At 45.8% G+C, this 21157-nt stretch overlaps 1 long non-coding RNA gene across 1 annotated transcript in view; it reads right to left on the bottom strand.

Moving 5' to 3' along the window:
* Positions 1-2111: 2111 nt before the first annotated feature.
* LOC134808658 (uncharacterized) overlaps positions 2112-21157 on the bottom strand; it is a 300148-nt gene continuing 281102 nt past the window's right edge. The window contains exons 2-4 of the long non-coding RNA XR_010152078.1: positions 14278-14413; positions 6217-6335; positions 2112-2321 (exon numbers count right to left, since the gene is read on the bottom strand). This is a non-coding gene — a long non-coding RNA (uncharacterized LOC134808658). The remainder of the gene's footprint in view (positions 2322-6216; positions 6336-14277; positions 14414-21157) is intronic.

The raw sequence follows: 21157 nt of genomic DNA, 5'->3' as shown, positions 1-21157 counted from the left end.
ATAGCCCAGGTCTTTCCCCACAGAGGTCAGCTCTCACATCCCCTAGGAGAGGTGCATGCCAAGAGACCTCATCCAAGTTGACCTGGCCCATCAACAATGCCACACACCTCTGCCCTGCCTGTCTGACCCAACCTCAAGCCACCCTCATCTCCCCAGCTTGGCCACAGTGATGGAGTCTGCCGAAGACTCCCAAAGCAGTGATTTTCTGTGACTACTCCCATGCAACTACCACTCTCCAAGTACTCTGCCCACCAGCCTCTCCACATTGCCCATATCCCTAGTACCCAGCCATGGGCCTCAGACATGTGTCAATGAATGAGACCAATGCTGATGTCCTGCCAGGAGGGACTTTGCAACACTGCTAGAAGCTTCTGAACTGCTGTTTCTGACCCACCTCTCACCAGCAGTGCTCTTGAGCAAGTTTTAAAATCTCCATGGGTGGCAACTTCTATCTTTCAAAAGGAACTAACATTTATTAAGCACCTATAATCAGTCAGAGGCTATGCTGTGAGCCCAGTTAATTCTCACCTGATATTTTGGGGTCTAATTATGATCTTCATTTTCCCAGTGAGGTAACTGAGGCTCAGGGAGGTTAAATAACTTTAATAAGGTCAAAGCTCCTAAGTGACTAAACCCAGATTTGAGCAAAACTTCTATAATTGTCAAACAAATGAAAGGAATTACGAACATTTTGAACCTCCAGGCACTCTCTTTGACAATACAATTGGAGAGCTAGTTGTCAGTGATTCACATCTTACTGGGAATTAATAAGAAGGATTTCTTCCTTGACCACTGTCCAGGACTCAGTTATCACAAGAGGGAACTTTGCAGTCATTTACATTATAGTATTAGTTAATCAGAAGGCTTTCCACTTGACACCTGTCCAAGACCCAGGTACCTAGAGAAGGGGATTTTGGTTAATGGGAGGTGAATGATAGAAGGAATGATCTTGGACAGGTGACAGACATGAGGAGGGCAGGCCCTGTTGTCTCCTAAGGGAATGCAAAGGGCTGAACCTTTGGAGAGGATAACTAGGAACAAAACATACTTCCACTAACTTCTCTTTGTGACTAAGGAGTGGATTTCTGCATGTGATTTCAGATCACTGAGAGAACCAGGTGTGTTGACTTTCCACCCAGTGGGACTAGGAACTGGAAAATTGCCTGGAATTCAACCTTTAATTCCAGTATGGAGCAGAGAAAGCAGCCATGGCTCCCTGGCCAGGAGCCCTGGGCTGTGTGACTTTGGGCAGGCCTTTCTTCCACGCTGAACTCCAGTGTCCTCTCAAATGAAACCTGGGGGTTCCTCCAGTGTCAACTCTATGGTTCCATATGTTAGTGCTGGTATTGGGCTCATCTCAAAGGTAAGGGTTTCCACCATACCCTTAAGAAGAATTTCAGACATAGGATGGCGTTGCGGGGCAGAAGGGTAGGTCATCTCCTCACCCTGCACTTAGGGATGACCCTGAAGGAGAGATTCAAAAGTGCTGTCACTCACTCATTACTGACATTGGTTACAGCCAGTCCCTCCTTGCTCTGAAATTAGCTATTTCCCTGTCTCCTGCATGAGACCCTGAGCTTTTGAAAGCAGAGACTGCATTTTGTCACCTCCAAACCCTCAGCTTCTTTCATCATGCCTGGCACCATGATGCTGCAGTTGCTCATTGCAGGTTTGGTGAATAAATGAACAAAATAATGGAATGTGTGCCTATGAGAATTAATTTCATAAGGCTTTATCTTAATGAGAAGATGACATTCTGGAAGCCAAAAGACACAACTTACATTTGACCCGGGCTCTCATTTTCTACCCCTTCCCTTCAATTATTTACAAGAGGCAACTCCCACTTAATAGACAGAAAAGCTGAGACCCAGATAGGACACATGACTTGGAATTTTACTTATGCAAAGCAGAGATTCTCTATCATCTTTTAGATTCCTTAATATTAGACATGAGGAAATTGAGGCCCAAGAAGTGAGGCAATGATGACGTGAGGTCCCACAGCTCAGCAGTGGTAGGGTGGAGACAAGATTCCAGCTCCCAAATCATAGTCTAGAGCCACTTAACACAGAGCTCAGGCAGCCCTGGTATCCAGCTCCAGGTTCCCATGGCAACTATGTGGAACAAACCATCTTCTTTGGGTAGCATTGATTAATTCTTTATATTGCTTTTCTCTTTCTTTGAGGGGAAGTATACTCTTCACTCTCCCTTCCTTTCATTTATGAAAGGAAGAGACTAGGATGCCTTCCAGAAACAGGTATCCAGACAATAAATGAAGATCCTGGCTGATATAGGCCTGAGAAGGTCTCAGGATTCGCCAGTGCCTGTAAGTAGAATTAATGACATGGAAAAAAACATTCTGGAATCTGTTTGGAATTCCTTGGCTTATCATTGACACCCATTTCTGCACATCTCTTTCTGAGTAGTAACAGCTTTTAACCACATGAAAATATGTGACAGGCCCCTGGCAATTCATGCTTTCCAAGAGGTTTTTATTGTGTTTATTTCATTTGATTCTGTGGCATAGACAGGGCAGGTATTGCCATTTTACACATGAGGAAACTGAGGCCCAGAGAGGTTAAGTTCACAGCACTAGTGTAGAATTCCTCAGCAGATGGAATTCTCCTTGTCTGAAAAGAGGCCAAAGAGTCAGCACCTGTGAGGTGTCAGACACTTGCGAGATCCCTAGATACCTCAGCGAGGGCTCAGCCACGCAGAGATGGATAGGGGGCCTGTGAGGGGGCAGACAACAAACAACTCACTAAACTGAGATCCCCACACGTTGTTGTAACTTCCATGGAGGAAATACATGTAGGAACACCTTCAAGATGGCTGGGAATGTAACTCTCAGAGGCCAGCATGTCATTTGAAAACCAAGTGGTAGGAAAGGGGCAGTACAGGAGACGAGAAAGAGACATTGCTTGGTGGAAGCAGCAAGCCCTGAAGTATCAGCATCCTGAGAGGACATGGTTTGTATCCTCAGGCAAGAGGAAGGAACCCAGTGAGGGACCAGTGTGGAGTAGGGAGGGGAGGAGAGGATCTGGAGGTGAGACTGGTTGAGTAGACAGAGGCCAGAGTATTTCAGGCCTTCTAGGCCAGGTAAGATGTATGCATACTATCAAATGCACCTTTATGCCCATATACACAAACATGGGCATCTGCACACCCAACCACACATATGCACACACGTGTGTGCTTAACATGTTCACATGTGCACTGACACACATACATAAACTTACCTGAAAATGCATGTACACACAGAAGCACAAATACACAACTCTCTTACACACATTATCATCTGCACTTAAACACACTTGCTCACCTATCCACACTGATTGCACCCACATGCACATTCATATCTGCACAAAAGCACTCACACACACTCTCCTGCACATGTGTGCTTTGTTTCACAGATGCACACATTTCTACATGCATGCACACTTGCCCACTCACACATAGCTACTCACATGTGCATGTGTACAGCCTACAACAAGCCCAGCTCAGATAAGCTCTCAGCCACAGATAAACTTCTCTGCTGGTTGGTTATAATCTTTCATTGGAACTGACACGTTGATAGCCCCAGTTTTTCTAGGAAGTGACCTTCATGCCAGCTATTGATTTCTAGTGACTATCAGGCGCCTGCCACTGGAGTGACAGGCCCGGTCAGAGGTTAGCCCTTAAATAAAGCTTCTGGATTACTAAGCACCAGCCACTCTAATGAAAATGGAAATTGGCATCCCTGGCTCCCTTTTATGTGGAGTGTTTCCGCTGATGGGGTTTCAGCTCCGAGTGACCACCTGCACCCCTCTCCCAGACCCAGGGTGCTGTGGGTGCCCACAGGTGTCTGTTTTACCAGGGAGCTGGACCAAAGGCTGTAGGTGGTCACAGCTACCATGGCCTGAAGCTTCCTGGATTCTGCCTTCTAGCAACATCCGGGACTGTCCCTGTAAGCTTGACATTCAAGTAACAGACAATTGCTACAGGTCCCAAGACCCACAGGTGACCGGTTTTGTGGTCTTGGGCAGGTGGTGTCATCTCTCTGGGCTTTGGTTACTTCCACCCTTTCTGCCTCATCCACACATACTTGTTCATCTCCTCCCATTTCACAAGGCTGGGATCCAAATAAATGAAGAGGAAGTGTACCAAGTTGTATACAAAACAGCACAAGATGATGCTACTAGTATCCCTGTTTGTTTTAAAAACATCACAATTATGAATTATAAAATTCTACTTAATTAAATCGCATGTTTATTTGATGATCCAGTAGCCTTTCTTGTTGCTGCAGCATCTTGGGGTCTTGTGGCAAGCAAAAGTTACGGGATGGGAAGGAGCTGAAGGAAGCTTTGCCTTTTGCCTCTCCTGCCAGGAACACAGATAGAGTTCCCACTGCCTCACCTGGTATTCCGGACTTGTGACAGCCTTCCAGCTGATCACAATCAAACCTATCAGCCAAACACCATCTCTGAAACATGCCCTGTGCTTCTACTCCCATTAGTACCTACGCCCCCCACCAACACCGTCCACCCTCGTGGCTTCACCCTGAATGCACCTTCTCTCCCCTCTATCTGTGTGAGCACACCACCCCCAGACTAGCCTACAATCCTCTCCTCCTTGCAGCCTGCCCACATCACATAGCTCATACAATCCAGGAATCCACGAATAGTCCTTTCTCCTCTTTGGCTTTGGGAAGTGCGTTCAGCCTTCCTTCTGAATAATTTTCACCTCAAATATAGATTTACCACAACAAAAAACCTTGTCTTGAATAATGTGGATTGGAAAAAAGCAGAAAAGGCTGCCAGCCGCCAGCTTCCTAGTATCCCTCCAGTGCAAACATCTGTCCCTTCCTGACTCTACCTGTACATCTAGTGACCTTTCTGGCCTGTGTGTTCCTTTGGAACAGGGGTCATAAAATGAAGTTTGCATGTCCTGAAGGGAAGATAAGCAGAAATTAGAAATGTCATCAAATTAATTATTTGGCAAAGGAAGTGATTTGTTTAACAACATCAGGGAAGCAAGAGTTGCTGGTGGAGCCTAAAACTCAGATAAATCACCCATGTTGAAGGGAAGAAGCCCAAGCAATCTAGGTGAGTCCATCGGCCAGACCCTTGGCCACAACTTGCACCAGATCAGAACCAACTGGGGACCTCCTGGCCTGCAAGACAGCAAGGGGGCATGCAATTCAGGGAAAGGGGTCAAGAAGAGTTCAGGCTGTACAATTTATATGTGTGGTTGGACCACTTTACTGGCTTATATATAACTTAATGCCTACTCCAGATTCTATAAAACAAATCTGGGGACAGGCACTCTGGAAATAGGTTTGTTTTACTTAATAAGCACAAAAGATGTTCACAAATTTGCCACTTACTTCTAGAGAGGGTTTAAGGCAAGTTATAATTAAAGACTTACATGCAATTGTTAAAATAGCAGTAGCAACCACTTGACCACTTTCCTATATTCTAAAATTCAAATATTTCACTTTTATAGAGATGGAATCTCCTAGCTTATAGACTGATTTAAAGGGCTCTACAATACCCTGCCCCATGAGTTCTACACCAACCTAGTAAAGTGACTGAAATATCACAGAGTGCACTGCTTTGGTTTTTCTCCCCAGGGATCTTTTACAATGTAAGCATCCCTGGGAGGGGTTCTAACTTTCTCTCACCACCCTGAGTCCTGTGGGTCAAATGTTGTTATGGTGCAAAGGAGTTGCTCCAAGGCACAGAAAGGGGAGCTCTGGGGGAGATGGGCTGTGGGGAAAAAGAGGCCCTGTGTAACATAGTGGAAACAGTGCGAGGACACAAAATGAGCATCCTCTGCCGCAGGCCAAGTATGCAATCATAGAACATTCAGGGTCCCACATGCCATGTTTGCCAAGCCCTTACACTGAGAACAAGGACACAAGGCTGCAGCAATGTGCAGGAGGCTTCCAAAAAAAAAAAAAAAAAAAAAAAACAAAAAAACCTGGATTTTAAACCCAGCTTAACTCTCACTTCTCAGGCCTCAAGAAAATCACTTTCCCTCTCTAAACTTCAGTTTCCTCATCAGCAAAGTGGGGTCAGGAATTCCAACGATACAATAAATGGTTGCAATGATTAGGCAACATGGTGTTCATAAAATATTTGCCATCTGTTTATGCTGTCCCAGAAATGGCTTTTGTTCGGGGAACATGCATGCCTGCCATGGTCATAGCTCAGTAACTCACTGCCCAATTTGTCTTACCTTTAGAGCTGCCCAGCAGTTCTCAAAGGGGTTGATTTTTCTCCTCCTCCAGGGGACAATTCAGCAATGTCTGACATCATTTTTGGTTGTCACATCTGGGACAGGGGTGCCACTGGCATCTAGAGGGAGGAGGCCAGGGATGTTGCTCAACATCTTACCATACATAGGACAGCCTCAGGCAACAAAGAATTATCTCACCCCAAATGGCAGCAGTGCCAAGGGTGAGAAACCTTAAATACAGAGAAGCCCTAAATAATCTCTTGAAGAGATTATTTTCCAGTTCTGTCTTCCCCTTAGTAGATGAGCACAACAGTTCTGAAACCCTTCCATGTTCTGAATGCCACAAAGACTCGGGGGCTGCATGAGGAGCTGCTGCCTGCCTCTCCTCACCCCGAGGCCACTCAGCCAGATGGCAGAGGGGTCAGTGGCAACCAAACATCTAATGATGTGTGACAAGTCTGGCCAGACAGTAGGCCCAGGCTGGGCCCCTTCGAGGCCACTCATTGGGCAAGGGGGACTCATAAATAACAGCACAGTGACAGCCCAAGTCTTGCTCAGTGGGAGGGATGAAGCTCTGCCTGGCTCCCAGCCCCTGGGGCAGGCCTTTGTGGGACAGGGCTCCAGCGGGAGGGACTGAGACAGGGCTGAGGATCCCATGCAGAGTGAATGTGCTGGTGAGACATTGAGTAGCCTGTCATTGGAGTGTCTGTCCTGACGGTGACTGCCTTGGCCACATTAGCTCTATTCCTGATGGTGAACTATTCCTAATTTCTGACCTGGTGCAATTTTGGGCTTCAAAGCATTTGCCCAGCAAAGCATGCGTGATAAGAGGCAGAGTGGTAAGGTGGCAAGCTTGTTGAAAATCCAAATTTCAGTCCCAAGACCCCCTCATTTTGCTATATGCACTTGAGCCTCCATCTCCTCATCTGTTAAATGGGGATGCTTGAGCAGAAAATGTGCTAATTCATGAGACATTATGTGTGAAGCAATACATTAGTGGAAGGAATGATGATGATGATAATGACTATGATTATGCTTTTTCAACCATTTGGGAAAGAAGAATTTATACTGGGGAAAAAAAAGCATACCTTCTGATGCTCTAAAAATATTAATCAGTCTTTAGGTTTTCAGGCAGTTCCAAATAGGCTCTTTGCAATAATAATAGTAATAATGATACCCATATTAAACAGCGCTTTTATTTTCACATTTATTTTTCTCAAGCCTCATGTGGCTTAAAATGGGACCTGTTTCCAATGATGCGTATTCTTCTAAAATAAAAGTCAAAAAAAATCGAAACAAGCGGCTGGTATACAGACCTACTTTGCTTTTTTGTTTATTGAAGTCCCGGTTTAGATGGCACGCTAGGGCGGGATGGCCACTGAACTGAGGCTGGTGCCTCTAAGCACAGCATTCAGCTGATTGGGTCTCAGTTTTGTCACAAAATAGGGATACTAATTTCTTCCCAACTGTCTCAGGGCTGCTGTATTAGTGTGACCATGTATGTGGGTGCTTCGTGATAAAGTTAAAGCATCATCCCATAAGAAAGTCTTACTACCACGATCATTATCTTCATTATTATTGTTAATTATTCTTCATAATGATGTTTGCAAGATGGAGTTACTCCAAAGCACCATTTCTGTGAACAGTTTTTAGATACTTTCACAAAAAAGTCTCTGCATGCATATGATGAAGAAACTGACCCTTTAAGAACTCCTTCTGAAATCCAGGCTGATGTTTTCGAATTCTAAACAACTCCCCACCCCCTTCTTTTTATTTCTGGCTGGAAGGCTGGACTCAAGAAAGGGACCTCCCTCCTGGCCCCTGCCTTGTAACTCTGCTATAGAAATGGCTCTGTTGGCCCAAGACCTCGGATGCCAGTTTTCAGCCAGGAGCACATTTTTGCAGGGAGGGTTATAAATCAAAGCCTGGGTTCTAATGAAACCACTGACACAACTTTAACTGTAACAGAGCGCACCCAGGCACCACTCGAGAGAAATTAGAGGCGCAGAGCAAGTATTCCAGGCACTAGGGCACCTAGGGGGCCTTCCCCCTCCCTTTTTTCTCTCCTCCTTTTCTTCCTCCTCTCTCCCACATTGCTGCTTTTTCCCTGTATAATTCCTATAGCGTCTCTAACTACTGGCTTATTCTGCAGCATCTTTGGGACTCAGCCTCATGGCCAAGCTGCAGACTCTGCCATCACAGCTCCCCCAGGGAGGCCCCCTTCCTGGCCCTCTCAGGGGACAAGGGGGCAGAGCCTGCACTGCTGTAGGCAGCAGAGGATGGTGAAGGGCGAAGCCCTGGATTCAGGCAGGACACTGTCCTAGTCCTGGCTCAGACACTTACTGATCGATTATGCATGCTTTTGGGTGAGAGTTGTAACCTCTCTAAGACTCAATATTTATAACTGTAAAATGGGGATAACAACAGCACCTCCCTCAAAAGGCTATTGAGAGGATTAAATGAGATAGGTAAGGAATGGGAGGAGAGGGGAACAAAGGGACACTTGTGGCTTCAACTGCTGAGGACCTTTCCGGTCACTTCTAGGAGCCAGCCCCTATCCAGACTGGTTTTTGTTTGTTTGTTTGTTTTTTGAGACAGAGTCTAGCTCATGCGATCTTGGCTCACTGCAACCTCTGCCTCCCGGATTCAAGTGATTCTCCCGCTTCAGCCTCCTGAGTAGCTGGGGTTACAGGCATGCGTCACCATACCTGGCTAATTTATTAATTTTTTTGTATTTTTAGTAGAGACGGAGTTTCACCATGTTGACCAGGCTGGTCTCGAACTCCTGATCTCCAGTGATCCGTCTGCCTCGGCCTCCCAAAGTGCTGGGATTACAGGTGTGAGCCACTGCGCCCAATCAGACTGGTTTTATACAGAATCATAGACCGTTACTCCCACAATTTGATTTCAGAAGACTGAAAAGGGCACATCTATTTCAAATATCTATTACATTTGATGTCATCGATTCACCATTATCAAGTTATCTGAAAGAAAAGTTATTTAAGGCCTGGCACAATGCTAGATGCATGGAATGTGCTCTCTCATTAGCTCACCCCTAAATGAGGGAATTAGAATTAAGAGCTTGAGGAATAGGTGGGGCTCGGTGGCTCACGCCTGTAATCCCAGCACTTTGGGAGGCCGAGGTGGGCAGATCAGTTGAGTCCAGGAATTCGAGACAAGCCTGGCCAACATGGCAAAACCCCATCTCTACTAAAAATACAAAAATTAGCCAGGCTTGATGGTGCACGCCTGTAGTCCCAGCTACTCAGAAGGCTGAGGCAGGAGACTCGCCTTAACCTGGGTAGTGGAGGTTGCAGTGAGCCAAGATGTTGCCATTGCACTCCAGCCTGGGCGATACAGACTCTCAAAAAAAAAAAAAAAAAAAAAAAAAAGAGCTCGAGGAATACCCAAGCTCTTAATCCCTCAACATGAAGAGCTGAGTCCACAACAGCAGGCCTGTCCTGCAGGTGGATGAAGTTTCTGAGCCTCATCCAGTTTGAGTTAATGCTCTAAAAGTTCTCCCTGAATCACCCAGCTCCTCCTCCTCTCCCTCCTTTGAGCTCCTGAAGCATTTACTATTTTCACCATGTTTTTGGCACTGGACAGGGTCTCCTCAATTAGACTGTAAGCTTCCTGAGGTCACAGAGTGTGCTCAGAATTTCTTGAAATTTCCTGGAGAACCTTCTTTCATCAGCTTAGTCTAATTATGATGATCTGAGTGTTTCTAGTAACAGAGGTTTCACTGCTACTAAAACTCACTAATAACAGGTTTTTTTGTTCATTTGTTTGTTTTTTGAGACAGTCTCACTCTGTCTCCCAGGCTGGAGTGCAGTGGTGTGATCACAGCTCATTGCAACCTCCGCCTCCTGCGTTCAAGCGATTCTCCTGCCTCTCCTGTCTCCTGCCTCCTGAGTAGCTGCGATTACAGGCCGCGCCACCACGCCCAGCTAATTTTTGTTGTTTTAGTAGAGTCGGGGTTTCGCATGTTAGCCAGGCTGGTCTTGAAATCCTGACCTCAAGTGATCCACCTCCCTCAGCCTCCCAAAGTGCTGGGATTACAGGCATGAGCCACCACACCTGACCTCTAATAACAGAGGTTTCTTACTCATGTGGGTGAGATGCCCGTGGAATCTCAGCCATTGATCTGCACTTTGCCACTTCTGCTCACATTTCGTGGCCAGAGCAGGTCACATGGTCGACGGGGACAAGGATGTATAATCCTCCCACATAAGGCAGACTAACGGGGGGGAGGGGGGCGGCAGTAAATATTTTGAACAATAATATAACCTATCGCAGACCTAGAATATTATTTTCTACAAAACTGTTACTCAGTAAATGTTCAATCGGAATGATGAGACAAATATCCTAAGACAGAAATATTTGAACACACTTTTCTGGTCTACGCTAACCAATGAAATGTTGGGGTACTGATTTTCATGGCTAAGTGATAAACTGAAACCAAATCAGACCTCTGGCTGGAGTGTGATTGAGGCAGATGAGAAAGGCCCAAGGTCACCTAGGAAAATGCTGCTGTAAGGGGCTAGGACTCGGCTCACTCACTCTCCCTCTGGAAGGCAGGCTGGCATCTGAAGAGGAGCTGGGGTTCCAGGATGGAAGACTTGAGCTTAATAGATGAAGACATTTCCCAGGCTGAGAGACTCCCATATCTGCAGTACCTACTCTGGGTGAATTGAAGGCAGGGGCTGCTGTCTTTGGGGATGTTATGCAGGGGATTCCAGCAGTGAAGAGAAAATTGGTCTAGAGACCCCAGGACTGACTCTTCTAGCTTTAAAAGTCTGTCCCAAACCTCAAAGGAACCTGCGTTTCAATTGTGAGGCCAATACTCACTCTCCAGAACACGCAGGAGTAAGGAGAGATGAAACGTGTCAAAGATCCCAAATAACACGCTGTGAGGGACCAGGGAAACGGGACAGGCCACACGGCTTCCTGGGACTTAAGTGGGTCCCAAAGGCCAGGATTCATAGGAGTTACAGGTCGGATCAGAGGGCGGGAATTCGAATGTGCAAGACAAAAGCCTGGGTTAGTGCAGGGACACCTCAGGTGGTGCCCCTTCCCTTCTCTTCCCCCTCCCTCCAGTACACAGGGTCCCAGGAAGTGAAAGAAATACCATCTGCACGTGACTCAAAGGAGCTGCCACTGCTGCCACCACCGCCTTTCAGGCACTTTCTCCAATTCAGGTTTGCATCTTATTTTCCTGCTAACGCTTTTTTCCTTCCCTTTGCCACTCTGGCTTTTGTTGATATAACCTCAATTTCTTGCTGCCTTTCAAAGCCTTTATTCCCCAAATTGAGGGAAGGAATTTTTAATGTCACGCTAGGTCTCTAGCCAGGCCAGTTGTCTTTTTCCAAATCAGTCAGGTGCTCAGGGCAGCTAAGGTTAGAAAGAGGCTTGGCAGAGAGAGGGAGAGAATCAATAGCAAGGAGGAAAACAGCAACTGCGACTGATGAAGGTCCCCGAGGTGATTTGCAAATCTGCTGAAATCCTGAACAAGCTTTGATTTAACCCAAGCTTGAAATGGCTTTTATTTACTGTCTATTGTGGAATAAATGACATCTCATAAACAGGCTTTATCCATTACCCCAGAATGAAGAGCATGCTGTTAGGGACATTTTATCCTCTTGATATCAAAGGAGATATGCCAGGGTGTGTTATTACAAATAGAAAAATCAATGCTGAGACACACACATCTGAAATTTCATTTTCGTCCAACCACATTTTCAAAGCTAAAAAAAAAAAAAAAAAAAGGCAATCGCTAATAAAAATGACTTCAGAACTGAGGATTTACCAAGCCTGAGCAAAGGACCGGCTGGGACCAAGCCCAGACAGTGAATAAATCTGGCTCTGCCCTGGGGCCATTTCCTGCTCTGCCTCCCAGACAACCCAGCCTGCTCAGGGCCACCCAAAGCACAGCCTTCTCTCCCCGGCCCCCAGCCTCCTTGGTCTCCACTCTAGACCATGCCCAAACACTGTTTATGCCCTCCAGATGCCACCTCTCTAGCTGTACTCAGTCCGACCACACACTACATTTGGCAGCAGACCACATGGAAAATGCCAGAAATGTCCAGAGGCCATTGCTATTTCTCCCAGGTCCCTCCTACCTGAAGGGCAGGGGCTCCTGAATCTTTCAGGTATGGTGTGAAAATGAAAAGGCCCCCATGGAGTGAGGAGGGAAGGTTGGCCATTCTCCAAGAGGCTCAGTCCTGCCTCTCACTGACTTTAATGCCATTTCTGCCAACCACAACCCCTCTTTCCGAGATAAGTATGGGAGAGAAATACTTTTAGCTTTTCATAAAATTTTCTGAAAGCCACCATCCCAGGGCTCTATCACATTGTGTGACCTTGTGTTGGGGTGAATTTCTGGTTTAGAATCTTGTTTTTGCATGAGGCTGTAAGCTCAAGGAGTCCTGATGTTGTTCTCTATATTTCCAGTCCTGAGTACAGTGTGTGGCATAGAGTAGCTGCCCGATAAATGCTAGTTGAATCCAAGAGATGTGCAGGCTGGTTGTGGGGATAAGAATGGCTGGCTAGACACCATGGAGATGCTAGAAGCCAATCTCAGCCATCTGAAAAGGAGTACTCCAGCTCTTAGCAGCAGCTCTTGCCTTGAGGCCTGAACTATATGGAGTTTGCTGGTTTCACGCAGTCAGTCACATATGACGCAGGAATGGCTTACTGAGTTAGCTGAGGAAAATGGACCAGTAGAATTTGCTTGGTTTTAAGACCTCATACAAGAAATACTGACCTGCCTCCCTCCCAGAAAAAAAAAAGTAATGGTAAGATGGTGAATAGGAATGGACAGCTGGGCACAAACATATGCCCACTCCTAGAGAAAGAACTTGGCATTTCAAAATAGGCAGAGCATCAAGGTTCATTTAATCTAATGCAGTCTCTTTAGAGGCGGGAAAACAGAGATCCAGAAAGGGGGCCTTGATTCATTCAAAGTCACACAGAAAACTGTGGCCATGTGTGGACCAGTGTTTGAAATCCCTGCTCCCATTCCTGAGGCCTTTGCTATGCCTGAAAAGAATCCAGAGAGAGAACATAAGCATGAGGGGACGAACATAGCAATCATTGCAAAGGCAACCACAGTGTTGGTCTCTTTTATCACGGTGGTTGTTTCATTTAAATAGTCACATAATGATGAACGTGCTGAAAAGCATCCACACTGCACAAATGGTATTTTTGCTGTTTTAAAGAGGTACCACTCTTGTTTTCTCTACAATCTTTACTTGTAGAGTAAAGATTGCCACTGATCAGAACTGGGACAGGCTGACTACTGACGCATTTTGGGAAGAAAATTCCCTGAAAGGTGTGTCCCCTGCTCCCACAGAGACATGGCTATTTCTTTTTCAAGTGTTTCATAAAGCTTTGAGAGAATAGCCTAAGCCAGCCAATACGACGGCAATTCTGCCCAAGATAGGCGGCAGTATTTAAATAAGGTTTCAATAGGAAGAACGGTCTCTTTGGACTCGGTCTGTGATGTAGTTATCAGGAGGGGAAATTTGTAGAACCCATTACCTGCCACTCCTTCCCCCAGGAAATCCCTTGTTTGCAGAGCATGAATCTCTCTGGCTTTGGCTGGCTTTTACTCTCTGGATTGTCCTGGGTAAACATCTGTCTCACACTGTGTGTTTATAAAAAGAGGCATTTGTGCCTTTGATTGTTTCAAGGTTTCTGCAGCACAAGTGCGTTCTTTCTCTCCTCCTGTCTTCCCCTCCCCAGCCCACCCGCTCCTCCTGAGCAAACAACTCCCCATGTTGATATTGGCCCTTTTGGTATCATAGTGCTTTGCTTTGTCCAGAACAAGGAAAATACATACCACAACTCACCTGCTCCACCTTGAGATAGAGTTTTTCATACTGAGGGCAGTATATCTTAACTGGATATTATTATTTATCATACAAAAAATTTTCAAACACTTCCTCTAAGCAGAGCATTGAGGTAGATGTGATACACTGCACAGAGACCCAATTCCTTTCTCAAGGAGCTCACAGTCTTATTGAAGAGTCAGCTTGCAAACATTCAGCATGAGGACTCTACCTGCATAAGGACCACAGGACTTTGGCCGGGCAGGGAATTTGTCACTGTTCTTGTTGTTAGTGAAACTGAGCCGCTCATCTTCAGTCCTGAGGTGGTTCAAACCCATCCATGAGCCAGGCCTCTCAATTGTCTGCTCCTGGAAAAGAATATGGCAAACAGTTTCCTTTTATTCTCACACCTGTCTTTGTAGGGCTTCCTTCCATGGCTGAGTCAGACCACTGGTGAGTATCATTCCAGTAGAAACTCTACGAACTAGAACTCAACAATATTCCTGGTGGTTAGGAAAATATACGTATATATTTGCATCACTTCAATTTAGATCAGAAACAAATTACAAGAAAATAATGTCATCAAACACTTAGTAAGAATTTCTTTTTAAAAGAAGATGTAAACAAAGCTTGGCTCCGATGTACTCGAAGCTCCTTCACCTCCAGTTACAGATTAGACAGTGAGCACTGCTGTCTTCAGAGAAATGGCTAGAAGCTCCATCATTAGCCCAGAAAGACGTGTGATGTCAAGCAGTAGGGACTTCCTGTCAAGGGAAGTGGACCCAGATATTTGAAAAATGTTTCTTAACAACCTGAAAGGGCTTTCTGCTTTACCTTCCACTCCTAGGAAGCTCAATCCCCAGTTCCACTCACTTATCCTGGAAAGTCTAGTGTGAAGCGTATCATGATTCAGATGATTCACACGGCTGGCAACTGAGCTCACCTTGAATTCAGTGCTTGATGGGAGACCCAGGTGCAGTCCAGGCTCTGACATACCTGGCTGGTGACTTCATATCAGTCACTCAGCCTCTCTGGCCTCCATTGTAACTGATTTCTAATGGCCTTTCCACAACTAAGGTCAATGATTCCATAAAGTAATTGGGCCATGCTAGATTGCAGCTACTTTTTATATCTGCTGCTTTTTTTCTTGGAGGTATGTGCTCATGATAATCTCTGCTATACCCTCTGGGGCCTGGTGTCAGCTAAGTGGCTGACCTTATACTTGTCATTTGAGGATACACTAATACCTTGCTGCAGAAATACAGCTGAGCACCTGGGAGTGGAGTGAGCTGGCCAGCAATTAAAAGACAGCTCTCGCTTTATCTGTAATGCCCTCATTACTTTATTTAATGAGAAACAAACAGGACAACTTGTTAACAATGATCAATGCTATACAACTGTACACGGGTGTTTGTTAGGAATTCTTGGTACTTTCTGAATTTTTATAATCTCTCAAAATAAAAATTATAATTTAATAAGGGCAGGGCAAATTCAGATGGCAGTTGCCTCTGGTAAGGGATGGAGAGAGGTGTGGTCAGAGAGGGGAACACAGTCCTTCAAATATGTTGGGTTTTTCTGTTGCTTAAACTGGATGGTGGAAGGTGATCACTTCACTATATATTAAATTGCACTATATGTTATATATACTTCTTGTATTTATATATTTCATTATAAAACCATGTTAGAATGACAAGGTAGAAACATTGATCTTAGTTTGGTGTCTCCTCTTGAATAATGAAACGACCCATATGGTGTTCAATAGAAATATAATTTGAGCCATGTGTAATTTTAAATTTTCTTCATAGTCCCATTTTAAAAGGCAAAACAAAACAGATGAGATTTATTTTAATACTGTATTTTATTTAACCCAATATATCCAACTTACTGTCATTTCAACATGTAGTCAACATTTCAAAATTATTATTTTACTTTTTCTGCACTGAGTCTTGGAAACTCTCCATATGTATTTTATCTTTGCTGCACATCTCAATTCTGACTAGCCAGTTAACTAGGACAGGCAAACCCCTGGGTTCCAGACTCCCTTTCCTGGCAGGCCCCATGGGCTGAGAACACTGGGCTCTCTTACTGTACCACTTATGAAAGATAGCCCCAGAAAAACCTCACATTATCCCCATCTGGGCTCTCCTTTCTACTCTGAGATGGGGACCCTAACTCACAGGGAGGAGCCACCCACCCCAACAGCAAAGGGCCAAGGAAGAAGAATGTAGAGCTGCCATTGTCTCCAAATTCCAGGCAGTGTATGCTTTCTGCAGGCAGAGAAACAGCCTTTGCTCATGGGATGCTTTGCCCTTTCCACCAAGGGAGACCCACAGGCCAGTTTGCTATTAGAGGGATGAGGTGTTAACAATCTGGGAGAAAATGACAAGCAATAAGAAACAGTGTTTGTGGCAGAAAGAGCCAGCTCCATAAACCCCCTTGCTGGCTCTTTGGTTCAGAAGTGGCCTCATAAAACACTGGTGGACGGTGATTGATGCCCCGGGACCTGCTGGCCAACCAAGGCCCTGGGAAGCAGGGGGCCCTGGCCAGGGAGCAGAAGGTGGAGATCAAATCCCACCCAGGAAGGGGCTTGCTCCCTTGTCACGCTGACAAATCCATATCCTTGGAAGTGAAATCAAGTCCAGGAGAGGCTGGTTTCTTCTGGGCAGGGTCAGAAAAATATTCTTAATCAGATTTGAAATACATCACTCCTAGAGGAGGACTGGGACTCTTTGGACCCTGGAGAGGCACATATCTCAGGGGACTCAGGGGGACTCAGGGGCAGGATGTGGACATCTCCTTCCCCCTGCTCCAGATCCTACCCCACCCTAGCTATTTACAAGAGGTGATGTTTGTACAGGAGACTTGTGCCTTAAACCAAAACCACAGTGAAACCGGATGGCAAAAGTGCTGTTCGGGGTTTCTAAGGATGGACACTTTTCCTTTCTCCATATATATGTATGAAAGGGAACATGTGGCATATATATAGGATATATATGAATAGGATATATTTCTCCTATTAGAAAGAAAGGTCAGGCTACATTTGCAACAAGCAAAGTTTCCCAGTCCACACAAGCATGAAGCCCTGCTTGGAGGCTGGTGGAAAAGATGTAATTTACGTTTGGGTGCTGAGGCTGGGATTCCCATTTAAAAGTCTAAGCCGGCTGATTATTTATTGATGTCTCTCTCTCCATAGCTGTCTGACTCTTACTGGTTGGAAGAAGCTCCTTTGTGCCTAAAGCATTTTTTGAATTAAGTTCTTTTCAGTCATTTCCCCTCAGGTGTTAACCAATGAGACTGTACTTTGACAAAAGTCCGCTTCCCCCCACCTCACTGCCCTCCTTATTTTATGTCGTGAAATGAAATTAAGTATCAGGAGAGAGGCCATCAAACAACTGGGCCTGATGTGGTTATTTGGCATGTATTTTTTATTTACAGAAAGAGTGAGAACAATGCACTGGAACCATTCATATTTTACAGTGAATCTGCCTCCAAATCCTACTGGGACAAAAATCCAGGCAATTTAATGAATAAACAGGGCTCGTTCTCTACGTCTCTGTCCAGTGCTCTGGCCGCTAGCCCAGAAGTGGTCCTTGAAGCTGCACGTTTTCCTCAATTCCCTGAGGTCAGGATGGTCTGGCCTCCCTACCTCAGTGGGTTCATCTGTGAAATGGAATGAGAGTGAAATGGAATGACACTCACCACAGAGCAGGGAACCAAGGTCTCTTCCGGTGGTAACAGTCATGGTTCCATGAGCTGAAACCTTCTTTTCAAAGAAAGTTTTCCCTTCTGGGAAGAGGGTACCCGGATCCTGACCCCAAGCCCAGATATGTGCCTCCCCATGGTCCACAGAATCCCAGTCCTCCTCTAGGAGTGATGTATTTCAAATCTGATTAAGAATATTTTTCAAAGATTTTCCTACAAGTAACCTCATCCAGAGCAGCCCAGTTGACTATTTTGGCAAGAACCACCCTCTCCTTCACATCTACCCTCACTTCTACCCAACCCCACCTAGGGAGAAACGGCTGCCAAATGCATCTTCTGGAAGTGAGAGACTGATGAATGGGGAGCGCTTGGCAAGGCTGGCTGAGCAGAACCGGGAGCCAGCAAGGACCTTCCTTGAGGGTCTTGGCGCCTCCTGAACTGAAGGCTGGCATGGAAGCCTAGCTGGAACAGCACTGAGAGGCAACCCCACAGAGTATACCCCAGCCAGGGGATCTGCTCCAGCCAGGCCACCCCAGGCAAGTTTGCGCAAGACTTATTACCGAGGATGGATTTAGGGTGACAGTGGAGAGGTGTCTGTTGCTGATAAGCATGACTTGATAGCATATTCTCACCCAGCCAGTCCTGTCCTGGACCCTTTTGTTGGTCTTGGAGTCTGGCAAAATGGGTTCAAATCCCAGCCCCTTGGGATGCTATTTAACCCCTCTGAGCCTTAGTTTCCTCATCTGAAAAATGGGATAATATTACTTACTCAAGCAGTTGTGAAGATTAAAAAGATAACATATGTGGAAAGCCAATGTCTGGTACACAGTAGGAGCCAGTATGACCTTTTTAGTTTAATAAAACAGGCCCTGCTCTTAAAAAGCTGTTGGAGCTAAATCACATTCTCAGAAAAATTAATAACAGAAGCATGTGATTCAAAGTCACCCAAGGAAGTGTTTCGTGTAAGTTTTTGAAACTGAGTCGCACTGAGTCGTTCTTGTCTTAGCATGGCCACCCTCCAGATTCCCTGGGACCTTCCCTAATTTTAGCACATGGTCACCCTAGCCCCACACTCACAGGATGCTTTGCCCTCTGCCATCAGCCTGGCACACTGCCATATCCCAGGCCTCGTCTCCCTGGCTTCCTCCACTTCCCCTGCCTCTCTTCTACCCAGCTCCCACCATTCAGATGGGTCATTCTGGATCAATAGTGTACATGCTAGGACCTATCCTTCTGGCAGTGAGGAGGGTTGATCCTATATCACCCCATTCTCTGGTAGGACTGTCTCCCCAGACAAGCAGAGATAGGCTTCTGTGGCAGAATTTCTGTATGGAGAGGCCTAAAAGTCACTGACCAGGAGACACTACTTTTCATTCAGTTGTGCTGGAGAAACAGAGGCAACCCTCACAGAACTTTCCATCTAGCAGAGGAGACAGATGCTGTCAACAATCACACACAAATCACATAGCTACGGCCCATGACAAGAGCTGCGAGGGGTGGGCACACTGTGGAACGGGTGTAAATGGCACCCTGCACTGGGGAGGGAAGCACAATGACTTCCCTCCCTAGTATGTGCCAGTGGCTGGGTGTTGATGGGGGCTGGAACAGATCACAGGGAGGACTCACAACAGCTGAAGGAGGAGAAGGACTGGGAATTTCAGGGAGAGGATTTTAAAATCCAGTTTCTGGCCTGGCCAATCTTTTGCTGGACTTTGGAGTAAAACCAACAACAAAAAAAAATTGTTAAAACCTGAAACTAGTTCAAATCCCAAAATCCCAGGCAAGCTCCTTCACTTCTCTGTGCCTTTATCTTCTCATCTGAAAAATGGAGACACAGCTGACTGGTCATCTCCTGCCCTACTTTCTCTGATGGCCAAACAGCCTGACTCTAGGACACAGCTGGCCATGGCTAGAGCCTGGAAGGTCCAGGAACAGAGGTACTATGGCCTTAGAGCCCTGGGACTGTCTGCTAAGCCTGAGCCTGGAGGCTACATTCTCTCAGGGATCTATCCTCACATGTACAGCCCTTTCCCCATCCAGGGGGTTTTCTTACCTCTCTCTCTCTCTGTGTGTGTGTCTGTGTATGTGTATGTGTGTCTAGGATATTTGCCAAAGTTACCGAGGTCAGTGCTTCTGGTAAAAAGGGTAGAATCAACTCCAACCGGGGATGGTGTTATGACCATTTTTGTGGGCAGGGAAGATAAAATATAATACCCGCTATTTGTAGAGCACTTTTAGTTGCTCTTTAAGGCAAACATCTTTTCCTTAGAATCCTCTGAAAAGTCCTCTATGATTTCCTCTTGCTGAAGCAATTTGTCCCTTCTTGGAACACTCTCCACACTGCAGTGCATGCTGCTCTTAGGACACTTAACATGTTCTCCCTTGTGTTATGACTGTTTGTGCTCTTGTCCAACTAGACTTGCAGATCAAGCAATATTATTCCTTTTATATCCCTGCACAATCCCTAAAATTGGGTTAGAACATCCTAAGAATCAAATAAATGCTTGTTGGATGAATGAATGATGTGTGCTGGAATTAATGCACAACATAAATGCAAGAGGCTTTTCCCAGAGCCCTTTAACCCACTCTACTTAGCCCAGAACTCGTTTCACTACACAGACTTTTGACCCTAACCTCTCTCCCATCCCCTCTCTGCTTCCCAATCCTAACAGGTCCCCAGTCTTCACATCTTATTTGGCTGCTTCTATGGTTGAACAATAGTGATATTGTTATTGAAATAGCTTAGATGAGCCCAGTCACCTTGTATCAGTGACAATATTAATAGTGACAGGTTCCAGGGCCCACCTTATGTGCTGGGTATGGCCATTTGGTTGCCAAAATGGAAGGTTAATAGGTAGACACCCACCCAGTTTGACCCTGTTACTGACACTACACACATCCTGAATCTCTTTAAGCCCCGTGAGATTAGTGCCTCCACTGAAAGGCTGAGGGATGTGTAGCTACACTTAGAAAAATACAACCAATAATTGAATTGGTGGCTCCACTGGAATATTAAGCAATGATTGTAACAATGCGTACTCAAAAGCAGCCATCTACATCCACTGAGACACTAGGACACATATTTTGTGCACTCCCAGAGAGTTGGATCAGCTGAGGAAGTCTCCTGCCCACCAATGAGGATGTTGAACACAGGAATCCACAGTGCCCTGGGTTCTAGGAAGGGAGAAAGACAGAAAATGCTCTGGGCTGACAATTCTTTATGCCCTTCACCCACAGTTGAAGTCTATGGACAATCAGGAGAATCAAATGAAGCCAGAGGTTCATTCCCCCAGAGGCTCTCAAGCCTTGTTCTTCCACAGCCTAGGACTCCCTGCTGCTCCACAGCCCCATGCACGTAAATCTTACAAACAAGTTGCTGTTCACAGTGAAGATGGGCTGAGAATGAGGAT

Source organism: Pan troglodytes, chromosome 17 (assembly GCF_028858775.2).
Source record: "Pan troglodytes isolate AG18354 chromosome 17, NHGRI_mPanTro3-v2.0_pri, whole genome shotgun sequence".
Taxonomy (NCBI): domain Eukaryota; kingdom Metazoa; phylum Chordata; class Mammalia; order Primates; family Hominidae; genus Pan; species Pan troglodytes.
The sequence above is the reverse complement of the archived record's forward strand: the minus strand, read 5'-3'. Positions and strand labels throughout refer to the sequence as shown.